Below are 26,270 nucleotides of genomic sequence, written 5' to 3' on the forward strand. Positions count from 1 at the left end.
CTTTAGATCTAGTGAAGAAAATACCATAGCAGTGATGTTGGAGTTTTTCAGCCTATTTGGCAATAATAAATATGTACAGGCACCATTCTCCTCCCTTTCTCCCTTGTCACTAGCACTACTTACAGATGTTATCTCAGGCTTTCTCTTTTAGAAGCACTGTCTCTCTCTGTGACCTTTGTCTGCAGTTTAGTATTTGATCTTTACTGTCTTCCAAGACTTTGTTTTTAGTAGCATTCTGAGCAACTGTGAATCTTTTACCCCCTGGTATTTCCGTGTATAATTTTTTACCTCATGCCAAGGTAGTTCACAACTTGTCACCTCTGGCATCTCCATCACTGTGAAAATCCTTTGGTATGATTTTGGATATTTTTTGGTCAAATAGCCCCATTTTGTTTTCCTCTCTCAAGGACAGAGGTTCAACAACTGGATGTTCCCATTGTTTACAGAAATAGCCCTGCTTTCTTGCAAACCATTTTGTAAGAGGACTTCCTAATTCGACTAGTTGTTCCTCAAAGACCAAGGGAATGCAACTAAGAATGAAATAAAGGGCAGGCCCAGAGAAGTTTCATCCAGCCATAATTTATCATTACAAAAGATGAATTTCAGCTGTTAGTCTAAAATGATGATAAATGCTTAGATCAAGAAAACAAAAGCTTTCTAGTAAATCTACTCTGTGTCTTAATTTAAACCTCATGGATTTTACCTTCAGCATGTGGAACATAATTTGATGATATAGCACTACAGCTGCATGATAGATTTTGTCCTATTCTGATTCTGGGTTATTTAATAGTTGTTTGGTGTGGGGTTCTACTTGCTTCACTTTCATCTTCCTGTTTACTAGATTTTGAGGGAAATTCCAGGAGAGCTTTACCTGGAACAGAGAAACACAGAAGACTGAGGTTGGAAGGAACTTCTGGAGATAATCTAGTTCAGCCACCTTGCTCAAAGCAGGGTTAAACAGAGCAGGTGGTTCAGTACAGCCAGGTTTTGAATATCTGCAAGGATGGAGACTCCACAGCCTCTCTAGGGAACCCGTTCCAGTGTTTGACCACTCTCACAATAAGAAAGTCTTCCCTTATGTTGTCTTGCCTGTGTCTTGTATTTCATTTTGTGCCCATTGCCTCTTGTTCTTTCACTGGGTACCACTGACAAGAGTCTGGCTCCATCTTCTTTACACCCTCCCATCAGGTATTTATACACATTAGTAAGATCTCCCCTGAGCCTTATCTTCTAAGAACTAAGTAATTCCACCTCTCTCAGACTCTCCTGGTATGTCAGATGTTCCCATCCCTTAATCACCTTAGTGGTGCTCTGCTGGGCATGCTTCAATACGTTCATGTCCTTCTTGCACTGGAAAACTCAGAACCAGACCCAACACTCCAGATGTGGCCTCAGCAATGCTGAGTAGAGGCAAAGGATCACCTCCCTTGACCTGCTGGCAATGCTCTTCCTAATGCAGTCCAAGAAGATACTAGCCTTCTAACCTTTCAAAGATAATAGAGAGGGGACTTGTAACAACACCAGCCAGCTCCCTCAGCACTCAGATGTGCATCCCATCAGTTCCCTTGGACTTCTGGGTATCCAGTTTGTTTAAATGTTCCATAACTTGATCCTCCCCTACCAAGGGTAAGGCTTCCTTGCTCCAGACTTTCCCATACGTCTCAGGGGCCTGGGATTCCTGAAAGCAAATATCTACCAGTAAAGAGTGAGGCAAAGATGGCACTTAGTACCTTGGCCTTTTCCATATGCTTTGTGACCAGGTCCCCTGCTGCATTCAGCAGCTGGCCTACATCTTCCCTAGTCTCCCTTTTGCTGCTGAGGTACTTGTGAAAGCCCTTCTTGTTGCCCTTCACATCCCTTGCCAGATTCAACTGCAGGTGGGCTTTGGCTTTCCTAACCCCATCCCTACATGCTCGGACAGTGTCTCTGTATTACTCCTGGTTCACCTACCCTGTTTCCACCTCCTGTATGATTTCTTTTCACTTTGTGTTTGAGTTTTGTCAGGAGTTCTTTTTTCATCCATACAGGCCTCCTGCCCCCTATTTTTGACTTCCTGCTTGTGAGGATGGACCATTTGTGAGCTTAGAGGAGGTGATCTTTCAAAATAAACCAGCTCTACTGGACCCCTCTTTTCTCCAGGACCATATTTCATGTGATTCTTCGAAGCAAGTCTCTGAACAGGCCAAGCTCTGCTCTCCTGAAGTCCAGGGTTGTGATCCTGCTATTTCCCTTGTTCTTTCCCCTCAGGATCCTGAACTTCACCATCTCATGGTCACTACAGCCAAGGCTGCTCCCAACCTTCACATCCCCAACCAGTTCTTACTTGTTTGTAAGTATCAGGTCCAGTGGAGAATCTCCCCTTGTCATTTCCTTGATCACCTGTGACAGGAAGCTGTCATCAGTGTACTCCATAAACCTCCTGGATTGCTTGTGCCCTGCTGTGTTCTCCTTCCAGCAAATATTAGGGTGGTTAAAGTCCCCTGTGAGGACCAGGGCCTGCGAACTTGAGGCTTCCTCTGGTTGTCTGAAGAGGCCCTCATCTACTTCTTCTTCTTGATAAAGCGGTCTGTAACAGACATCCACGTTGCTCATGTTTGTCTGCCCTGTTACACTACCCGTTATCTCATAGCTGTATCATTTCTAGTTTCTCCTAAGTCATGAAAGCATCTTTGAAGGGAGACAGCAGCAACTTGATCCTTTGAGAAATTAGAAATACACTGGACAGACTATTCAAAGATGTGCCACAGCAGACGTTGGCAAGGAAAGGGAGTGGGTGATAGTGTTTTTTTCCATCTCTTAATTCCTTGTCTTTGTCACCACTGCTCTTTTCTATTTCTCCTGTTGCAACAGCAGCGTTCATCATTGCTACTGCTTCTGTTCGTGGCACCAGGCAAAACAGCTGGGTGACAGCTTGGGTGAATGAGGGGACTTTACTGATACCAGCAATCTTTGAGCCTTCTTAGTCTTTCCTTTTGCAATGAAATGCTTGAAGCTTCATGTAGTATAATTTTTTTCCTTTTGTTCCTTTCCTCTGTTCAGTCTCGGTGATTATCTTGGCATTTTAGTTTTTCTGGCAAACTGTAAAAATTACTTTTCCCCCAACAAAAACAATTCTTTATCAGTTTTCCTGTGACACAGAATTTTGGTGAAAAATGAATTTGCATTTGACTCTTCATGTGTTTTTTTTTTCCTCTGAACTATTTCTCTGTATCCGATTGTTTTTTTCTGCTGTGTAATAAGTCTTGATGACCACAAAAGGGTCAGACATGACAAAAACATGTAACAGACAAAGCTGCTTTTCGTTTCAGTTTTTCTGTTCTCTAGGTATCTGTTGAATTATCAGGTCTTCTGTGTACTCATTAAGATGTCTTAGTTATTTTATCTCATCCTCCTCATTGGTTTTTCTAAGTCTTTAATTTCTTTTTAAAATTGCTGGCTAAGTATCCTTATGCCAAAAAAAGGTCATGTTTACTTCAGCAAGTAAAAGTACAACTGCAGTCTTGCAAAGGGAACCAAGTGGTCAGTCTTGTATACCCATGGGAAACTTTCTTGCAGATCACAGCAAATGAAAGGAGAAAGTTTGCTAATCATTAATAATTAAACTTGTTATAAGTTTGCTCATATTTGTTAATTATGTGAAACAGTTTAATCATAATCCCCAATTACCCCCCCCCCAAAAAAAAAAGATAGTGGCTGCTGTACCATAGTATTTCCTTCTTTCCCAAAACATAATCCAACTCTTTCTTGGATTAATGTACACAAGTCGCTTTAACTGCTGGCTGCATAACTTTTGGCAGTTTGTTTGATATTCCAACCAATCTTTGTGTAAAGAACTGTCTGAATTGTTTATAGGTTTGTCCTCCTGCCCAGAGTTTAGTCCATGATCTCTTATTTTCAAAACAACTGTACTTACAGGGATGTTATTAAGTAGTTTGGGCCTTGCCTTGAAAGGTTGTGGTTTAGTGGGCAAAAGATTCATAGAACTTAGAATCATTAAAGACATGTTTATCAACAGTTAAAAAAAATACAGCAAACTAGGCAATTCCACCTAAATATTCGCATTCAGGATCCTTACTATGCGGTGACCGTAAGTTATATTTTCACACCAAACACTATTTCTGTTTCCTAAAATTCTTGGAAATGTAAAGCCATTAATAAATAATTAGAAGTGACCTGTCAAATTTGTCTCTCCACATTAAAGGTATGTCAAGAAAGGAACTGATAGAGTACAAGGTGAAGATCAGGATGATTATGATTATTTCTACTGAATTTTTTTCATGATTAAATATGAGTTGTATTAACAAGATAGGTAGGAATTTTTGAACTCTTATAATTGCATAGTTATGGAATTTAATATTAACCTGGTGTGAAGGCTGTGTAAAAGAGTCTACGTAACATTTTCATGTGTTCAAGAATAAACCTAGATGAACTGGAGCTTTACATTATATAATCTTGGAGGGAAGGACAGTAGATGGAGAGAATTACCATTTTTGAATGTGATCTGGCTCTGGCTGAAATCAGTGCTGCAGCATTGTGCAAGAAAACCTGAGTTATCTCTGAAGGACTTAGTTCCCCATCTGAAAGCCTTAATTCTTGTAGCATGGTTTTGTGCTTGGCGTAACTAGCTCTGCAGAATAATAGGTTTAATTAGTTTAGCTGCAGCATTTCACTGATGCAACTACACTGTTTCCAGAACTCCAGCAACTATTTCTACAAAGTGCTACACTGTTTGGAGAGAGAAGAGGTGATTTCATCCCTTTTTAGAAATTAGAGAATCCAAACAAAGCATTTATTGCTCCTAGCCATGGGATGCAAGTCTGTACACGAAGAGTCCCATGATCCTGATTTTTTTCTAGGCAGTAACCCATGTTTTTTCTAAAAACAACCAACCTATTCCGACAATTGTTTAAAAAACAGGGGAAAAAGACAAATTTTATTGAAAAGGCAAAGTAAATTGCAAAGTAAAATGTTCAAGGAACCCAGAAAATTGCAAAATGAACGTTCATGCTTCCTTGTGCATTTTCGTTAAGGTACAGATTTTAACTGCATGGTATTTAACTAAGTTAGTTGCTTCAAGTTGTCTGGACTTCATGTACTACATTTAGAAATATTTAAAAAAGCAAATGCAGAATAATTAGTAAATGAGAATTCACTGAAGGTAGGTGGGGAAAGGGAAAAATGTAGTGCCTATCTCTAGAAAGGAGAAAAAAGAACAGTTAGAAAGAAAAGACTAATTAGTTTGAATAGAGTTCCCCCCAAAATTCTGGAAACAAACAAGTTTTAAACTCATAGAGGATAAAAAGATGAATAACAGCCAACATATTATGAATAACAGTCAGGAACAAATTGCATCAGTTGTCAAATTGTGTCAAGCCAATCTAATTTCCCTGTACAACAGAGCAGCAGGCTTTGTGGATAGAGAAGAAGGAGTAAAACTATCGATTTTAGTAAGATCTTTGGTATTCTTACATAACATTCTAATAGGAAATCTAGGCAAACATGGTCTCAGTGAAACTACTGTAGAGTGGGTACAAAATAAATTCATTGACTGTATCTAAACAATTTCAGTAGCTCTTTGATGTATTGAAGGAGGATCTGTTGAGGCCTGTGAGTATTCAATATTTTTGGTGTGTCCTTGATGATGGTATAGAGAATAGGCTTATAAAATTTACAGTTGACACCAAACTGCACATACATTGAAGGAGAACACTAGAAATCAAAATTATAGTCTCAAATGAAGTTCAAATAGCGCTTGACAGGCATGTGCAAATTACTGCACTTAGGCAGGAATAATCAACTATATAAACACTGGGTGGAGAACCCAAGTAACAATACTGTAGAAAAAGTACTAGGGTTAGAGTGGATCTCAAACTGATGGCCAGTCAACCAAATGACTTAAAAGGAAATATCTGAATGTGTTGGGGTTGATTAGCCAAGAGAAGAGAAAACTGAGGAGAGGATATGTTAGGTCGGAAGAGAATAGTATAAGTTGCAGCAAGAAAGGTTCTGATTAGAAGTTAGGAAACCAGTTCAAATGGCAAGGGGAGTGAAGTGCTGGAAGAGATTGCCTAATGATAGCTTGGAGCATCCATCAACGGATTAGACAAACATCTGTTAGGAATGACATGGTTATAACTGAGCCTGCCATAGAGTGTGTGTGGAGGGGGAATGGGTAACCTCTGGAGTGATTCTGTTTCTGTTTATGACATTTTCTTGCAGAACTCTGATCTTATTAAGAAAAAGAGTTGCAAATGGATCCCTAGTGATTCCTGCCTTCTGCACACAAGTGAATTTTAATGCAGTGCATGTAGGCTCCATGAGGTAGAAGTACTGCAGCAGCTGTTCACAGTATTTAGCAGGTAGGGTTTTTTTACCTCATTCACTCAATATCATTCATGTTGTGCAGTGAGGGTTTGACCCAAAGTCCATCAGCAGGGAGCATCGTTTAATGGATTGGACACTGGGTAGAGTCAGGCAACCAAAGTCTTTCTTGCTTTGCCACTGATTGTCTTTGTAACTCAGCTTAAATCCCTTGGGCTCCCTTTGGATTCCTTGCCATACTTTGTTTGTCCCGCGTGGTTCAAGGTCTTGCTTAATGCAGGCCCTGTTAAGAAAGGATTATGGTGTTGTGCATGTTTGTATAGCACCTGGCATGACGGTGCCTGAGCTTAGCTGAATCTTCAGTGTGCTGCTGTAACACAAGTAATGAGCCACAGTAACAGACACTGAAGACAACAAGACATCCTGTTGACTCCAGTGGAAGTAATTGATTCAGGCTTGAAGATCCCTGAAGAAGGGATCTTTAAGGGATATTTTTGGCCAAAAGTCTCTCCTAACGTTTTACCATCCTGGTGCCATCTTACTCCCCTGTTCTTATTTGCTTGTGTGAACTGTCATCTTGTCCTGATTTGATGTGTCCCTGCACACATGCAGGGACATGTGTCCTGCATTTTAGTTTTGCTCAGACATGTCTGTGGTCAAAATCTGATATTCTCTGTCTAGTCATAGAGTTCAGAGGCCACTCTTCTCTTATCTAGGAAAGTATATTTTCCTAGAGAATTAGCTGGCACATGAAGTATATAGAGAATGGAACATTTTAAAAATTTTGTGGAACTCATATGTGATTGCTTGGCTAAGAACAGAAGTCATAGCATGTCACATTTGAGAAAACTTTTTTTACTTTTACTGTCATTTTATAACAGTATTTCTTTAAGTTTTACATAATATATTTTTTCATTGGGAAAAAAATAAGAGTCTAGCTAATGGTGAGACAGCTTAAAAATAATTGTAACTAGGAACTGGGCCATGATTAAAATTGTTCAGCTGTTCATTTTATTGTTTGTTCCCAAAACCTTAAATGCACTCTCTGAGAACAATAACAACAGTTAGCATGTAACTCCGTATGGGCCAATTCATGCCGTCCTCTCTCGGTCCTTTCCTTACTCCAGCAAAACTCCTGTTTAGAGTGCTTTGTAAGGAATTCAGGATTGGAACTATATGTTCTAACTATTTTGTAATAGTAAAATGGAAGCTACCATGGAGAGGGAAGAAAAAAGCACAAAGAAAGGAGAAACAAAAGGAAGTCTACCCTATCAGCATATTTGGAATCTGTGAAGAGTATAGAACAGAGCAGGCTGTGGTGTCCCCCTCAGACAATACTTGTATCTCAGTTAATCTCAGTGAAATAGCTGGGAGTTTTGCTGTTGTGCTTGCTAAGACAGGGATGAAACTTTGCAGTTAAGATTGTAGTAATAAAAACTAGAGAGAAAACCAAAACAGATGAATGAAGACAATGGCCGCTTGCTACAGTAAAACATATGCTGGTTTCATAAGTAAGAAATTATATTTGTTGTTAACTGATCTTAGCCTGCGTGTGTGTGATGTTAGCTTCTTGAGGTAGTGGCTGGTTGACCAGCCAATTGATTGCTCTGACCTCCAGGCTGGTTTGACTTCCTTGGACCCACTGATGCTTGGCATTTCTGTGATTAAAAATGGACTTTTTCTACACATTTCTGGAAATCTCGGCCTGTGTTTCCACCTGCAGAAAAAGGTTTTAAGAATGATGGTGAAATGTAGGGAATTGGAACCTGTTGGGGCTGAGTTTAGAAGTGATGAGCTACATTTAGTGTGGGATTTTCAAAACTCCCGTTGCCTTTCAACAACTGCTGGAAGATGAAGTCTTACAGGTACTTGTGAAAATCACACCCAGACAATCTATAGCTCGCTACAGTGCATACAAAGACTGTATAATTCACAATGCCTATCCCCTGTAAAATCCCTCTTATCACTTCCTTAACATTTTGATTCCTCTGAATTTCAGTTGGGTTGGTAAGTATGCATGGAATGCACAGGTTGGCCCTTTTAATGCTTAATTAAGGAATAGCTACTGTAAGCATAATTTGAACCTTTTCTCTTGGGAGAAGTATTGAAACCTCATGCATGTTTTAAGATGAATAAGGATCTGGTGTCACTCACAGTGGGAGCCTCATTTAGAGCCCATTGATATCAATGGATACACTTCCCTTTGCCTCAGTGGGCTGCGAACCAGAAGCATGTAAGAGTAACTGAACTGAGGGTTCAGCCGACTGTATCATATAGTATATGCTGTACAGTTTTACAAAAATAAACATATTAACTTAGCCAAAATACTTAATGTTTAATTTAAAAAACATAATATAAAAAGAATGGATTTTGCTTTACTGATATTTTAAGCTTTAATTTAATGTAACATAGCGAAAAGGACACCAAATATTCTAGTTTTATATCATTAGAACCAGATGGTCCATGAAAGACTTTTGGCTAAACTAGAGTTAGGAAAGCTTGTAAACTCTGGCTAGTCTGAAAATGCACTCAAAATCGCTATCAGATGATAGCCCCAGTTTTATAATGTAAAATACTTTGGCTGTTTTCCTGACATCCTGGTTAGGTGTTATACAATTTAGGCAATTACCAGAAACTTTTTTGGATGCTACTGTCATTATTGTTCTGCTTTGGAGTTAGAAAAACAACAAAATTGCCCTAATGCAGCAAAGTAGAGTATCCCGGAAAACATCGCACTCAAGAGCTAATGAGGAAAAGAATTGTTATTACTTATTATTGACTTGTGTTTATATCATAGGTCAAATTCAGTTGGCTAGAAAAGGCCAAAAAAAGTATAAAAAAATCTTTCCTCCTTCATCCTGGAAGAGTGATAAATCATTTTGTTTTACCATAGCAGCAGTGCTGTTAATTGAGCATCCCCAGCTGACAGTGACCAGAAAGAATATTAACAGATTTACTCCAAAATGCAATATTAAAAATATTAAAGTAACATTGACCATCAGAGTGACAGAAACAACATGACAGTTAAAATTTACTTTGACATTAAGTCTGTCACTGAAGTCCTGCGACAATCCTTCTTTGGCATCCTGAAGTTGGAAGATATCTTGCCTGTAGCCAGCTCCTACTTACCTTATTTACTTGTGCACTCTGAAGAGTAGTAAAAGGAGACAGTTTTTATGATGTAGTCAGGTAGGATTTGGCACAGTGTTCATGAGAAACAGAGTTAAACTGAAGTATATTTGCTATTGCTAATACAGATTGCGAGAAAGACAACTGGCTACAACATTTCAATAGATTTCAGCTATATTTAAAGTTAGAGGGAGCTTTTATGGTTTTCTTTTCTGACTTGTATTACAAACTACCAATGATTCCTATGAGGAGTCCAGTAATCTATGATTGAATTAGAGCATATCAAGTGTCTTTGGATTCTACTCTTAATGGTCTTGGTGACATTATCATACAATAGTCTCATATCTCGAGCATTAGGAATGAATTTTCTAAACTTCTTTTTCTCTGTGGTTTCTTGCTAATTCCAGTCAAGTGAGAACTTCTTGCCTCTGCTGTGTTTGTGGTTTCATTGTTGCTACCTAGGCTGCTTGCATGCAGAAGGTGAGCAGGATCAGGTTCTCTCTGCAGGTATTTGTTACATTTCAGTATTGAAACATGGTCTTGCTCCAAGTTCTGCAAATGCAGATCAAGCTGATTTCAGTGGGGCTACTCACTCAGTAAGGGCTGGAATGGAAAGTCCTTTCAGGAAGTTAAGCTACCTTTTAAAGAAAACCACATTTAAAAACATGGTAATAAGAGGGCTACAGTAGGCAGTACAAGTGCTCAATTCAGTAGCATTGTGCCTCTGAAGAAGCCAAGGTTCAATCATAACTTGTGTATGCAGTTTGGTTTCTGCTTAGTAGCTCTGCAAGTCTGATTATTTTTGAGCAGATGTGTATATAGGTAAGTGTGTAAACACTTCTTCAAATGCAGGTGTCTGCTGGGGGTTGTGCATGCCTATCAGTGACTTGCAAAACAAAGTCAGGTGAGTACACATAGCCCTGCAAATATTGACAAGATGATATGTTCTCTGGTCTTCTGTAGTTTCACTTTGGAGGGTGCTGGCTTACCATTTTCTTTGCTTTTAGTCTTTCTGGGCTCAGGCCCTTCCTTTTCCCTAGAACTTTATGGTCTAGTGAATCAGGCTCCTGAGACTTCATCCATGACAATTGACAAATTTCACATGATCAGGAAGTTGAAATGAAAATCTTTATTGCCTCAGCATGCTCAACCAGAGCCTTTCAGGATTAAAGATAATAAAATACAAAATTAAATGGTCATCATAAAGCCATAACTTCCACAGGTCTCAGAACAAAATCATCCATTGCTTTGGCTTTGCCTTACACTTGCACCACAGTTTATTTGGAAGATCCTTGTATCCCAGCAAAGCTTTTGAAAAGCTTAGTCTATGTTTCAAGTTTGTAGGGGAACTTGAAGCAAGACAAACTTAATGTGACTTTGGGTTTTGTTGTTAACATTTCTCAGCAATGTCCACGTCATAAAAGCAACACATCCATTTGTATAATTTGGCCTTAGGGCACAGGGAGAGGTGGGGGATAGGCTGTGGAAAGTATTGTACTGGAGGAGTAGTAGAGCTCTGGACCAGAGAGGCTATGGCAGAAGCTTGTGAATTTGCAAAAAGCCATGTGTCTGTATAAAAAAAAAATGTGGAAAGAATCTTGACTCGGGTGGCCATAAACCATTTTCTTAATCTGTGAGCTACAAACTGCCTTTTAAGAAAATACTAACTGGTCAAGCCTTATGTTACAAAGTTACTCTGGAAATCATAGCTCAGGCAAAGAGTTCGGAGCGTTAACATGACCTGTTGTTAGCAATGAGTTTATTTTAAAAGATACCTGAGTGTTGACCTGCCAGATGAATGGAGTATCCAGACAACTCCCTAAAAAAAAAGAAACCCCCCAAAACTCCACTTCCTTTTAGGGCTAATGTGTCTCTGTGCATTATGCCCCAAGTACTTGGTGCCATTGCCCCAAGAGTAGGATGGATATTTATTTCTGATCCTGAGAGTTGCATTTTTCTCCCTGATTATGCTTTTGCTGCAGAATGGAATGAATACATGCTGGTCAGACTATCTCCTCCCCCATTATATCAACTCAGTGCTGCAGGTCTTAGTAGTTCAAACTCATCCCCTGTCTGAACTACCTCTGTGAGCCTAAGTATGTTCCCCCTGCCCATGTCCTGTGAAGTAGATTGTGCATGCAGGGAGGCTGGGGGAAGCATGTCTCACAAGGTGTATTTGAACGTAGACAACTAGCCATTATCTACTCTGAGGTACTATCTTGCACAAGGTAACTTAGCTGCTGCAGAATGCCAAACACCCACAAAACTGCTTTCCAAGAACATGGGGCAAACACAAATGACCATATACATTATACTCAACTGTGTAATTACTTGTGTTTGTGTTAGTGGAGATGCTAGAAGGGGCATGTGGTTGCATATTCAGAGTACCTTGGGTGTAAATGTAGAAGACATTTTAGAAGATTCCTTAATAGGCATCTTCTAAAGTAGGCAGGGATGATTTTCCTTCCTCCCTCCCCATTCACTTTCTAGCTCCTCTATAAAATGCTAAGAAAATTAGACTCATTGGTCTGGCCAATTTGACAGTTTTAAGAAGAAACAGTTATTGCCAGCAAATAACATAAAGATTCATTTGTGGCCCCTGTTTTGCAAATTTGCTTTTTTGCCACTAGATCAGGAAACACTTAAAGCTGGTCCTACACAAAGCTGTGCTTTGGTCCTAGAACTAGCAAATAAAATACATGATAAATACTGAAACGCCAAACAAAAAAGGCTGTTTTGAGAGTGTAGGTTGGGTTCTAGCAAATAAGGAGAAGGGGAAGGGAGGAAGGAGAAACTTTCTTCATCATGTTTGTTTAAAGCTATCTTGCAAATTAACTCCCAGTGAGATTTTGTAGCTCTTTGTATGAGGAAACAGTGTATCATAATTTCAAATCAAGTCAGAGAAATACCCATTAGTCCCCCAAACTGTTTGAATCCATTTTATTCCCATAGGGAAAAAAGCCACCCATACCCATGGTGGAGTTTTTAGACAGGCTAACCTAGCTAAAGGCTGGCTGACATGCATCTAAGACGCCACATGAAGCAGTAAATGCAACTTTCCTGCAAGCAGGCAGCTGTGTGCACCCTTGGAGCCAAGAGACACGTGCAGTTTGTTTGGAAATTAAAACTCAGCATGGCCATACTGGTTGGGAGTAGCCAGGATAATGTGCAGCAGAAATCCTTTCTCTACTTTGTATTGGGTGACAATGTGACACGCTATTTGGCAGGCAGTGTCCTACATCAGAGTACTCTGAATGCTAACTCACATGTTGACTCTCTGTCTTTGGGAGCTGTTGGAGAAAAGCATGAAGAGGAATTTTTGCGTTAGTGCTTTTGTTTGGCATTGGGAGGCTCAGTTCATATATTCAAGTCATAATGTCTAAGGGCAGAAAGGACCACAGTGAGCACTCTCTGGCCCTGGTGTAGTGCAGAATTTTGAAGAATCATAACTGCTCCCTACATCTGTTATGTGATCTTCTAATAGCCCCTATTCCAGTGCATATCCACAGACAGGATGCTTTTAGCATGCATTGAGTCAGCCAGCCAGCCAGATGTTTTGAGGCACATAATATAATTATTGATATGAAAATCAAAACAAGGTACCGTATAAAGGCAGCCACTGTCAGATCATTATGGATGAGACCATCCATCTTGTTGCTTTAACAAACCCTGTATTCATTATCGTAGCTCAGGGCATTTTTTTCTTTGCCAGAATTGGCTGTTCACTTAATGAATATTGCAAATCATAACCCAAATTCTATGGCATGCCTTAAGCTGTCTTCATTTTTGATTTTCAATGAAGAGTTCAGGAGCTTGATTTGTGTCACTGCAAAGGATTTCCCTGATGGAGGAAGGGGGGGACAGAGATGCCATGAAGCAGCTGCAGAATTCTGTGTGAACATGCAGTAATTCAGCCCTCTAGCACAAAGTCATCTCCATGCTGTATTCAGTCTTCCCCTTTGATTCTCTCTCCTGTGAGTTCCCTCACAAGAGGCACAGTGCTGACTTTGTCAGTGTTTTGGTAAAGACCCATAGTGTTTCACCAAAGAGATTTAAGCTTGACTGCCACTGTTGTATCTCAGCTCCATTAGTGTCATAAATGGAAGGCTACAGGGAAAGAAGTGAAAATGTATTAAAACTTTTCTCCTGAGCTGATTGAAAATTGTGCTTTTTTTAACTTCCCATCTTTCCTCCAGATAATAATGCCTTTTCTTTTTGAAAAACTGGAGACTAACTTTTGGTTAAAAAATAAAGCAAAACAGAAGAAAAATCACAGAACTGTCATAAACAAAGAAATTTCTGTAAAAATATACCAGGAAACATTTTTTTTAATCATAAGTCTCAATTAAAGTATATTTTTTGTGGATATTTGACCTTTTTACAAAAATCCCTAAAGTTTTGTTGACTATCACCAGTTTCAATAAAATAAAACGTCCAACACAACGATTTTGAAGAGGAACTTCTTAAGACAAATCAATGCCAGAGTCCAATTTTGGTGCAATAAACACGAAAGTCTAGTGGCAGTTGGGAATAGTATGCAGACACCTGTTAACATCTGTTTTCTGTATATCATTTGCCGTTTGAGTAATTGTCAAAGCATGATGAACTTATTGTCATATTGAGCTTAAACTAGAGTCACTCACCAAATAAGATAAGAACAATGAGTCACAATAATTGCTTGGATCAAGCAAAGGACCAAGCACTCTTGGAGTTGTTCACCTTTAGGGCATGTTTTATAGCCCAACTTCTCGAACAGATATTTAGGGAGAGTTGGAAAGAGTTGGCCTCTATGAGATTGGGAGATGTTGTGCAATGGGATGTTCTTGCTGGCTGGTTCTTTCATGTGGGTGGGGTTTTGTTGTTCTTATTTTTATTGTTATGGATTGTGAGATGGGGAATTGTTTTTCCATTAAAAAAGCAAAACAAATGCTTTCAGTGTAGAATGACCTTTTAGATTATGCACAGGAACCACAAACAAAAAGAACACAATGAAATGCTCCATGGGCAAGCATAGTGAGCTTGACTAACCACCATTTTACTCCCGTTCTGCACCAGTTCAGTTAAACTGAACAAAGACAGAGTTCTATAACCCATACTATCTGAGGGGAAGAGGTCTCATCCTGCCCCTCGACATAATCCCTCCAGATAGACCAGGGGATTCTGGTTTGCAGAGTGAACACTGCTGTTTCAGTGTGGAAAGAGAATTACCATTCACGGAGACTCCTCTTTTATGGCCAGATGGGCCAAATGTCCTGAAGAATCAAGATTATGAAGAAGAACCTTGCCCAGAGTACTAGATGGAGGATGTATATCACATGATATGTGTATCATGCAGGTGACGTGATGTATCCTGACATGACATGACACATGTCTCAGGAAGAATGTTCTGAAAAATTAGACTAAACAAAGAGATCCATGGAAGTTGCATTTCCTAGTTCACAATGACCTTCGTAATGTCAGAGAAGGTGTCAGCACTTTGACTGTTTTACAGAAAATACTTGCATCTATGCCTGTTCTAGGAAATAGGCCTTCTAATGGGTAGTGGCTGACATAACACATATGTCACACTTATCCTTGTTAGGATGTTTTGAGGCTTTCCTTTGAGCAGCTCTCTACCACAGAAATAAATCATCTCCACATAGAGAGCAGTTGAACAACAACATGTGAAAAGAGGATTTATGACTGTGGCTGCTTTTCTAAATGTCTTAGGTACCCTGGACTGCAGTTATATAGTGCCTCCTAGGGGCATAGAGTATAGGTATGAAGAGGAAGCTGCAGTATAGCTGATATGTTGAGGCAGTATGCGATGCCAGTTGCATATTTGCTAGTGTGTTGGCTGATTTCCTCAGCAGCTGTTGTGACTTGTGAATATTTGGTTCATTTAATGCAATGAAAATGCTCAGTACTTGGCCTCTGAACTAGAGTAGACTGTTAATATGAGATAGTGCTTTATAGTTTCTGGCTTGTCTGTATTCCCCCATTGTAGATGCTATATTAATAGCTATGCCTTCCAGGTGAAAAAGGAATCTTTGCTTTCCAGGAGATGGTGAATCTAGGTGAGGATTATGCAATTCCATGAAGATAAATTACAGAGGAGAATATTGATTGGCAGACTTGACTACATTGTAAACACTTTTAATCTTCAGTAAAGATAATGGCTTGCAAAACCCAGACTAATTTGTTTCTGGTGGCTGACTCTAGCAGGCTCTTTTCCTGAAAGCAAAGCAAATTGCTTCATGTCTATACACTGACTATGCAAGCCATGACTGTCCTTGCAATCTGTATATAGGTGGTGGTGCCAAAGCTTCTCACCTGTGTTGACACTGAGTTATCTTCTAGTTGGCCAATGGATAGTATAGAAAAGAATATCGGATGTAGAATTTAGTATAGGATAGAAAAGGATGAGTTTGGACAGCCACCCTGTCACTTGTTTTGGCACTTGGCATCCAAGAGAGTGTATTTCTGGCAGATGCATCATCAAGGCTGCTTTTTGTAACTTGCCTCATTCAAAGTAGATAGGACTGATATTATATGACCTGCTACAGCCACAGGAAGTTCATTGTTTTGTTCATTAGACATTCCTGAGATGGGTGAAATTGTTTCAGTTCATTGCAAGGTTTTTAAATACTTAGAATGACCCATTTCTGAATAGAAAGGCTTTCTTTTGGACACCTCCCTTCTGTTTGCAGCTGCTTCCATCATTGTTTCCCATCTGTGGTCCTGTTGTCCATTTGCAGTCACATTGTTTCCCTTTTCATGTTCAATGGCAAATGCTGGATAGGATTATTAGGGAAGCAAATATTTAATGTGTCTTTCATCAGTCTTTACTGTGACAAGTGTTTTGTTCTTTCTGAACAGAAGCTAGTCATTCTGGATAATGCTACTCTTCATTTGGCCTGCTCCTGAGTTCATCATGCACTTCTTGTTCATGCTTCTCTGTTCCTTGCTTTCTGTATGTCTGTCTTGGTTCCTCACTTCTGCCGATGACTTCAGTTGCAGTGGCAGCTCCTGGCTCTTTTCCTGTTGTTAATTGGCTTCCTGCTATTAGTGGATGATGCTGTTGTTTTCTTTTCTGCCCAGATGCAGAAAAGGCATCAGGCAATGAAGCAGAAGTACAAAGTAGATACAAACTCAATCTAACTCCATAGCTGAATATGTAATGGGAATTCTGCCAGTACATGACCATCAGAACCTAATCTGTGATGTGTGGTAGTTGTAGTAATAGTAAGGGATACAATTTCAGGTGGAGGATCAGAAAATATGTGTTGAAGGGGTTTAGGTTATCATTCCCTTGCTTTTCTATGTTGGAGTGAGGAATGCAGTGTGTTTAACACTACAAGCTGATATTAAATGGTCTTTTGGGGTATTACAATTTGGAGTGGATAGGCTTCTTTTTAACATTTTAATGGAAATGGAGGTTTGACCAGGAGTAGAAAGAGATAGACTTGGTAGAGAAAAGTACAGGAACACATGAACACATTCTATGCCAAGATGGCAATTGATGAAAAAATGTTGATCCTGATGGAGACTTTTTATTTATCAGGGAACCAGTTCAGCCTTAGGTGTATGCAAACATACAGGGCTGTTTTTTTTCAAAGAAGTCACCAGTTATTACCAAGGCTGAAAGAAAAACTAGACTGACCTCTGCGTCAGCTCAGAAAAAAAAAAAAATCTGTTGGTGGTATCTGGTCAAGATCAAGATTTTACATGGCTTTGTGCAGGCAGGCAGTGCTTTCTAGGACATGTGAAACAATGATAAGCAAGACTATCTATGGAAAAAGCTAGAGCCCAAATGCAGGTTCTATTTAATATGTATGAGGAGAAAACAAACAATATTGAGAATGTGAAGCACATAAAAGCTGGCTCTGTGTGAAACCAGATGGGTTTGTAGCAGAAACAGTTCTACTGAGGAGGTTGAAAATCTGCCTTGACTGGGTACAGCCTGCTCCCAAGGGGTGTTCCTCAACCATTTCTAGGGCTTGGGGCAGTCTCAGGATTCCTCTGGAGCAGCTGGTTGCCCAATTTTATTTGGGACCCCCCCTCCCCCAACCAACTAAAACAATGAAATGAACTTATTTTTCTAAAACTGAACATGTCGAAATTTCCTTCTTGTAGGAAATTTTGAGATGCCATGTTTTCGCTCCTGTTTAGAATGAAGACTTGTTTGGAAATGTTGGAATTTCCTCCCCACAGAACAGAATGTCCAAGTTTTTATCAGTCATTGCAGAACTACGATGCTCTCTGACAATGGAGACTAGGTGAATACCTTAAGGACAAGAGACAGACATCAGCAAATTACTCAAGCAGATCATCTCACAACCTTTCTTGTAGGTTGGTCTTCTTTGACATGACCGTATTTTTAAAATTATGTTTTTTCCTTTCCTAAGGCAAGATAATGAGTGTACAATAATTACCTTTCTGTAGTATCCCAAGGAATACCTTGGGAGTGGAAACAAGGTATCTGAGATATCTATAAATAGCTAGGTGAAGTCAGAATTATGACCTCCTCTAATTTACTTCTAAATATTCCGCAACAGATTAACTAATGCAAGTGATTTATTCTGTAATAGAGATGTGCTTCTTGTCAGTGAAGACACAGTCTTAAGAACAGTGACTTCTGCCATTCCCATTAAGTTCGGAGAAGGCTCAAAGTAGTGAGTAAAATATTTTTAGCATTCCAAGATCTTATTTTTTATTCTCTGAAATTGGATTAAGGATGTCATTTGAATGCCATTTTTGGTATGCTGAAGTGTATCTGAGGCCTCCACTCAGAACTGGCAGGTATGAGCTAGCACCTAAGAGAGACACAACCTTCTGCAGCTGCAGCTAAAGACAGGTGGAGTATTTTCCTTTACTGCATCTGTGCTGAAGCACTTCTGCTATAGAACTGCAAGCGACCTACTTACCTTCCTAGTCTTCCAATCGTAGACTTTGCCATCACTGTTTTGAAGCTAAAGATCTTGTACTTTGACTTCTCCAAACTTCTCAACGCTGACTATGAGGAACTATCCACTAAGCCATCTGCAGCCAACTGACTGACTCATCTTGTTTTTATTAGATCGTTTTCAAAATCTTTATGAACAAATTCCATTGTAATGTTTCTAATTATGAAGTGCTGTTGTATATAATTTCAGATATTTTCCTCAAAGTTATTTTAACTAGTCTGCTTTATATGTCTAATTGCAAATTTATCTGTAAAAGATCATGTTACCAGGACCATATAATATCAAGCATGCCTTGGATTGCATTCCACCATTGAGGTTGTTGATGGTTTTTAAAAGTGGCAGAGCTAGGAAAGAACAAGAGTCAAATAAAATACTCAAGATGCTGAATGATGAATCAAATAAGATGCTGGACATTTAATTTATTTATGGTTGCTGTCAAGCACTTTTAGAAAAAATTGTGGTGTCTATTCATCTGTCTATGATGTGATTAAATTGTCTGTAATCTGCTTGTATAGACTTGTTTTTGTTATCAGAAGTTATGCAGGTAAAGCTCTGAGTTACAAGTAATCTTTCTGTGAACTGGTACACTGCCGTAATGAAACAGCTGGCAGAGAATACAGTGTTGCCTGAGTTAAACCAGATCATGAGTACCCAGGAAGATTTTCCCTGGAAGTTTTTCAGCACTGCAGGGATGGAGAGGTCCCTTGGAAGCTCTTCCTGCTGATACATAAGTGAGGCTGCTTAGAGCTCTTTGCCATGTGTTTTTGTGACTCCCGTAATCTGTAAACCACACTTGTGTGGTCAAAGTATAGCTGACACGGAAGGGAGTGTTTGTGAGCTTGTGACTGGACTAGTTGCAGTTTTGCAGAAGAAAACCAGCTTTATCTCCCTAATCCTTCTGCTGGCAGGCAGGACACAAAAAATGAAGGTAAGACACTGTACCTATTTATTGCTTAATTTTTTCCAATAAATTCTAACCTTGTGGTTGAAAAAACCCAACAAAATCCAGTAATCCTCAAATGTAAACAAGAAGAAAAATAATACTCCAGAATGCAAGAGCTTATAAGTAACCAAACCCTAAATATGTTAACACAGCTGCATGTCATGTGACCCACCACAGTTCTGATACAAAAGTATGTGAAATGTTTGAAAATGTCCAGAACATTGCAAATTTCTGATGATCCCCTACTTGAACAAGAGCGACACAACTGTTAAAAATCCAAATGGAATGAATGAAGAGTTGTGCTGAAATTATATAAACGGCCCTTTTCCTTAGCTAATATTTAAAAGCTCCTACTAAAGCCCTCCCACAGTAACGCTGTGCAAGCTAGAGATCTTGTAATGCTTACTGAGTGTATTATTCTGCCTCTCAGGGATCCAGCTGCATTTCAAGCCATGCTCATGGTCTGTTTGGGTTTTTGGGCAGGTCAGTGTGTCACAGTTCAGTGAGAGGCAGAGTGTCCTCAGATGACGCTGAACAAGGTAACGCTGGAAGAAGAACTAATATAGCTGCATCACTGTGGTATTGCAATGAGCCTAATTGCTGTTGCTGGTTACCCCAATAGCTTGTTTGTATCCAGTGTATTCAGACTGTACTCAGTGAGTGAAGCTGTTTGTGACTCCTGGCTAGCAGTCGAAGTTCTGCACAGTCCTGGTCTTGTATCGGCTGCTGTAAACTATGCTTCTAGCCATAGCCGAGCTCCTGGGTTACGTAAAGCAGTGGTGAGAATACTGGTTGCCTGTGGACAATCTGGAAATTAAAATTCATCCTCAGTGAAGACACTAACCGGTAAATCTTGAGTGCGTCAATATTTAGAAGTGAAATGTTCATTAAAAAATCACAAAAACGTGACAGAAGAGAAAACAATTACTTAGGGAAATATTAGTGGAATTTACTCAATCCTAAATGTTATCTGTATGCCAGGCCTTGTTCTTTCAAAGCCATAGGTTTTTTTCATTCAGTTACTGTTTAGTAATAAACCTAATAACCTTCTACTTGTCCCAGAACTGTAGATGCTATACAGGTATCAACCATAACGGTAACTGCAGGAGATTGTCAGTCAAGCCTGGGCAAAAGAAGAAAGCAAAGAAAAGTAAAGTATCTTCAGTAACATTTTAAAAGTAGTTTTAATTCTGTGCAATTTGAAAAGCAACAATTTCATGTACTAGTAATTTCAAACAAAATATAACACCGTTTTCATTTTTTCTTTTTTTATACTCTTTTTTCTCAACTCCACTGCCTGTTCTCATATGTAATCTTATTTTCTTCTTTTTTTCCTACTGTTTTTTTTTGTTAAAGAAAAAAAAGGGAAGGATGCACTACACTTCAAGCCAAACCAGAAAGAAAACTGGTAAAAATATCATTTTTGGTTTAATCCAGTTCCTCATTTAAAAAAACTATTTTGTTAAGAAAACTTTTCTAATTCATAAATTTTCTATCAGTTGTACTTCCAACTTACAATGCTTACAGTAGGCTCTCCCCTCCTAGTTAATTGTTACATTATGATTTAAAGAAAATGTTGCCAAAATATATGGATGTTTGTGCTGGCTTTAAACTGGTTTTCCTTTTGCTAAAATTTGCAAATAGTCTAGAATTGTGACCCAAATCCCAAACAACCAAATATTTTTCAGTTTGGATTTCTCAACCAGAAGGAAGCAAGATAGGAAAAGACAGGTGCAAGTGTTTCTCAGATGATCAGTTTTTCTTTATCCTTTCAGAGACTCAGAATGTATAAAACATATTTTGAAATTAAAATTTCAACCAGGTCAGTTGTATGCCTACATTCTGCATCTTTTCTTAAGTTAGGATCTGGTTCTTTTGGGGCAGGGACTGCTTTGATTCATCCAGTTACTTAGCAAGCGTGAGTTACTAGTATTACTTAGCAATGTTCAATAGTGCTTATATATCACATTAGAAATCATTGCTTCTGATAAATATATTTACAGTATATTTTCTTTTTGCTATCATTGCCATTATGGCATCTCTGTAGATGTATGATGCTTGCCAAACAGACCATTTCTTCACAAAACTTCATGAATTCAGACATTTGAAACTATGTTTTGGCTTGTCCTGCAGCTGCCTAAGGACAACTAGTGGCAAGATGCAGAAAAGGGTATATGTAATAGAAATGGGAGTGGCCTGAAGGCTGCTGTATGCCAGGATTTTCTCTGGAACTTTTTTGCTAATTGGGAAGCTGGTCTCCTGAGCTGAGGTGCCTTAAGGCTTCTAGTATATAAGGATTTTCAAATACATATATTGCTATGAGTGTATGTGTGATTGACTCTATTCATATTATCTAATATATTTTTTATCTAGAAGAGTTTGCTATTACATTTACTAGATTTTATGCATTTCTAGATATCAAGATATTCCTATCTGAAGAAGCTTTCTGGCTTCAAGATGTGTGCACGGTTTCTGGTACCTAGGACAGTAATAGAAAAAATTGTAGTGTCAAAAAAAAGATCACTTCTGACATGAAGCAAATTATTTGGGCAATTTGATCCTTATTTACCAAAAAAAATCAGTTGAGATGAATATTGATGGTGATGGGAAGAAGGCAGGACTCACCAGGGCTGTCTCTCTCTTTTACCTCATCTCTTGATGATTAAGCTGTTCTTCTGGAATGGGGGAGGCTGAGGTTTAATGCTTTGAAGATTTAAATCCAGCTATCCTACCAGCAACAGGGAGGTCTACCACAGTGTGCTCTCAGTAGTTCCTCTTGATACTTTTTCACTTCAGATAACCAGATGAGTAGTCTGTAGGGCAGATGCCTGTTCGGCTAGGTCAGAGTGCTAATTGCCAGGCTTTAAAGTTGTTCTCAGTCTTGATGGTGGCCGCTTAAGCACTGCAAAGTGGACCAGTTCCAATGCAAGCTCTCAATATGCTAGTACCTAGTCACATGAGGGAAGTTGGATCAGAGTTCAAACCCATGCTCTGTCTGATCAAGTCAGAAGTTTGAATTTGTGTGTCTGACTCCTCATACGAATGTCCTAGCAATTATTATTCAGATCATTCAAAAATGGAACAGCTGCAGTAAGACACTTCATATAAACTACTTCAATAATAATTGAAAGTCAATGAGCAATAAGGTAAGAATGACTCTCCCACCTGATGTTAATGGTACTCACTTGGGAAGCTGGGACAGTCCCTGTTATAGTCAACACAGTGTGGAATAGCATCACCGGAAGAGAGTACCTCAGCATAGCAAAGGAATTAATTGTATATGAAAGGTCGTAGGGAACAATGCTTGCAACGATTTTGTAAAGCTAGCCCTGTATTTCCTTGCCTTTTAGGTTTGCATTTGCCAAATGTTTGCATTTTCCAAAAATGTTTCTCCTTAAGACGTATGGGACATTTCAGGTTAAAGGACACACAGTGGGCTGGGTAGGGGTGGTAGTGGTTTTGGTGTGGAAACCTGGAAAAATTGTGGATTTAGTTCAGTTTGAACCAACATTCTTTTCCAACTGTTTGGCTTGGCAGCTGAACTGAAAAAACTGTTATTTGCACAGTCTTAAGCGCTCCTTTGCTGTTGGACCCCTGCATTTTACTAGAAAAATTGTAACAGAGTCATTAGTCCCTGGAGCTGCTTGTTGATGGCACAGAGGCATGAAATGGAAGTCCCACTAAAATTTGGGAGTGCCTGAAGTTTTAGAAGTGCAGGAGCTCTAAAACAGGACTAAATGATGGCATCCGCAGTATGTATACTACCAGACTCTCCAAAAACACTCTATTGTTTTCACAGATTCCGTCTGTCATTTGCTTGTCAAGAGATACCTCTGATGCACATGTTTATGGGAAATATTAGAAAGAGGAGAGTTCTTGACTTGTGCGTATTGTTAGCTGGGAACAGAGAATTCCTTTCTCTAACTTTTTCATTCTATGATGTAATGAGAACATTTTAAACCAGGACAACCAAATTGCAAATGCCAAGCTCTTCCCTAAATGCTGCTTATGATCAAACACACCCATCCACCCTTTTAAATACTTCATAATTAAACATGCAAAAATGGAGACTTAATTTGAACATGTAAATTAATCACATGTTGTAACAATTGAAATTCATAACTGCACATCCATTAGCAGACAACGCTGTTCCTCATTCTTTTGTTTGCGTGTTTATAGTAATCACGCAATAGGATTTATGGTGCATGTCACCCTTTGAAAATTAATTCCGCATCAATGTAGGACATTTGTTCCCATTAAATTACACATTTCTATTGTATAGCTTAGCTTTATTAAGGCAAATAATTGCAAATTAAGCCCCAGATGTCTAAAGAGCAGCAGGAGTGACCATGTATTTGATGTGTGATGCACATCGTGTCATTTCTGTGTCACTCCTTTAGGGGTTAAATGAGTTTCATGTTTTGGACATCTTGGGAAAATAACAGTGTAGCTCATTCAAAAAGCATCTGCTGATTTTTTTTTTTAAACAGAAGACAAAGATATTTCAAATGTGTTTTCCATCCCCTGCTAAGAAAATAAGTTTACATAAAATAAACATTTTTTCATCCTGTAAAATTTTGCATTTACCTTCTGCAACAGTTTAGAAAAAGCCAAAATTTATCAGAGTTGTATATTTAGCAGCTAAAAAAATGAAATGGCATGGTGGGTGAAATTAAACATAGATGGACGGAATGAGGTCAGTGGAGCAAATGCAAGATGTACCCCATGTGCATGCGTGGGGTTTACCCTCTGGATGTCTGTATTTGCCTGTTTATTTCAGTGCATGTGCATGATAGGTCATGAAGCTTTTCTTAACAAGTTTTTGTGAAAGGAAGATCCCTTTCATGTTTAGGTGTTCATTTCCATTTTAATTGAACAACAGCAGCACTTCTATTGATATCAGCAGGGTTTACTTGACTCTTTTGGGGTCAGGTTTCACTGTAGGGCTTGGTCTCTTCATCTTGTCATGTGCAGCCTGGTCAGTAATGCCTCTTCATTAGCTTTACTGGGCTTTGGATCAGGCCTTGGCATTCCTCAGCTACTGCATATTCGGTTCCTTACTATGTTGAGCTTTCTCACCCATGCTGTAGAAGTTCTTTGCAACTGAGCCTCTACTCTGGTATTATTATATAAACCCAGCTTGCTCCTTAGTTTTCTGCTTCCTAATGTGCTATGCAGCTGTCCTGTGCTCCTGGCTTTGTGCCATCTTCATGTTACACCTCCCAGTAGGCCAGCCGCTTCCACTCTGTTGTTTTGTTAATCCCTTTTAAATAACCTCTTCTTTTATGGTGCTACTTGCAGGAAATACCTCTCCAGTAATGCCTCTGAATAATTTCAGGCCTAAAATGTTGCCATATGCATCTAGAACTTAAAGGACCCTATCTTGACTTATTCTGTATAATAGCACCACCTGTATTGAACAGTGCAGTGAATTGTGATGAAAATAAGGAGGAATTTTTTAAGGAAAGGCATCTCACTGTCTTGCACATGAGACATTAAGTCTGATGGGAAACACCATCAGAACTTGGACTGGTCAGTTATCAAGCTCGGGCCTAGGCAATGAGAGGGAACTACATTGGGACAGAACATGATAGGTATGAAGATAAGAAAGTATTTGTAAAAATGCAGGAAAACGGCTTTCTGGTAATTAGTGGAAAGGAGGTCACAGCCTGTCTTTCCTACACAAGCTTCCTATTTATTATTGTGGCATGACAGCATATGGCTCTGAGTTTTTAGTGGACTAATACCATTTCTCAGTTGTTTTTGCTTTCTCTTTTTTCACAGTAAGATGTGACTTAAATTCCTGAACTCAAAACCCCCAAAAATCCAACCCACAAGCCCCAGTGGTATTTGGAGTTTATGTATTCTTTAACCAAAGGCCTTTACATAACCAGATACTGGTACATTCTTTAGTGAAATTCTTGAAGCTTTGAGCTTAACCACTGTTCCTTGCAGTGATGTACTTGAAAAAATGTCAAATATGTAGCTGTACTGGAGGGCTGCGCCGTTGAGGTATGTCCTTTTTCTCAAAGTGACAGACTGGTGTCAAGGTCTAGATTGAGGCAGGGACTTGGCTCCAGCTTGAACAGTCCTATGGTGACATCAGAATTTTGGCATGCAGATTTAAACATTTTTTCTTCTTATTATTACTACAGAGAAAAGCTGAAGATTTGGCATGAGTGAATCTAGTACAGAGATATCTGCTGCAGTAAGCAGAGAACTTGAAGGCTTTGTGAATTGGGTATTGCCTCATTCATTTTTCATAGGTTATTAATTCTGAAATCTTGGTGCTGCCTGCAACGGTGGACTTGGGTATGTGCAGGAGAAGTTCTCCAAATTGTGGTCAAAGCAACTTTATTTCTCAGAGAATGAAAAGGAATAATACAGCAAAATCCCTGCTGGAAGGGGAGATATAAGAGTGCCTAAGGAGACTTGAAAGAGGAAGAAACACACAGAGGGTTTAAAAGTTTGGAGTTAAACAAAGCTAAGTAGGATTTAGAAAGTACTTAGAAAAAATAATCCTGAAAAGGAAGAGAACAACCTCCCTTTCCACCCAAAATCAAAAAAGAACACTATTAAAATGTTCTTAAAGTATTTAGTTTCTTTTAATAACACTCATGATACACTGGGCAGTCAAACATCATTCTGTGTGTATTGGCAAAGCAGAGTAGCCTTTTGGATATTTAATCTGCATCTAAGTATGTTTCAAATCTCTGTGTGATAAACCTCATTTGTTAAATGTGAGAGGTTGATTTGCTCTGTAACATGGCCGTTATGTTTCACATAATAAACAAAATGATATAAAGGTGTCAGGCATCTTGGCTCCCAGTTGCCTTGCTTCATTTCTCTCCGAAGTACAATGGTAATGAGAAATTTCAGTGTCAGGTCTCTTACTGAAGTATTTCTGAAACACTGTGATTGCTTTTTTTCTA

Source organism: Apteryx rowi, unplaced genomic scaffold, assembly GCF_003343035.1.
Source record: "Apteryx rowi isolate R43461 unplaced genomic scaffold, aptRow1 scaffold_5, whole genome shotgun sequence".
Classification (NCBI taxonomy): Eukaryota; Metazoa; Chordata; class Aves; order Apterygiformes; family Apterygidae; genus Apteryx; species Apteryx rowi.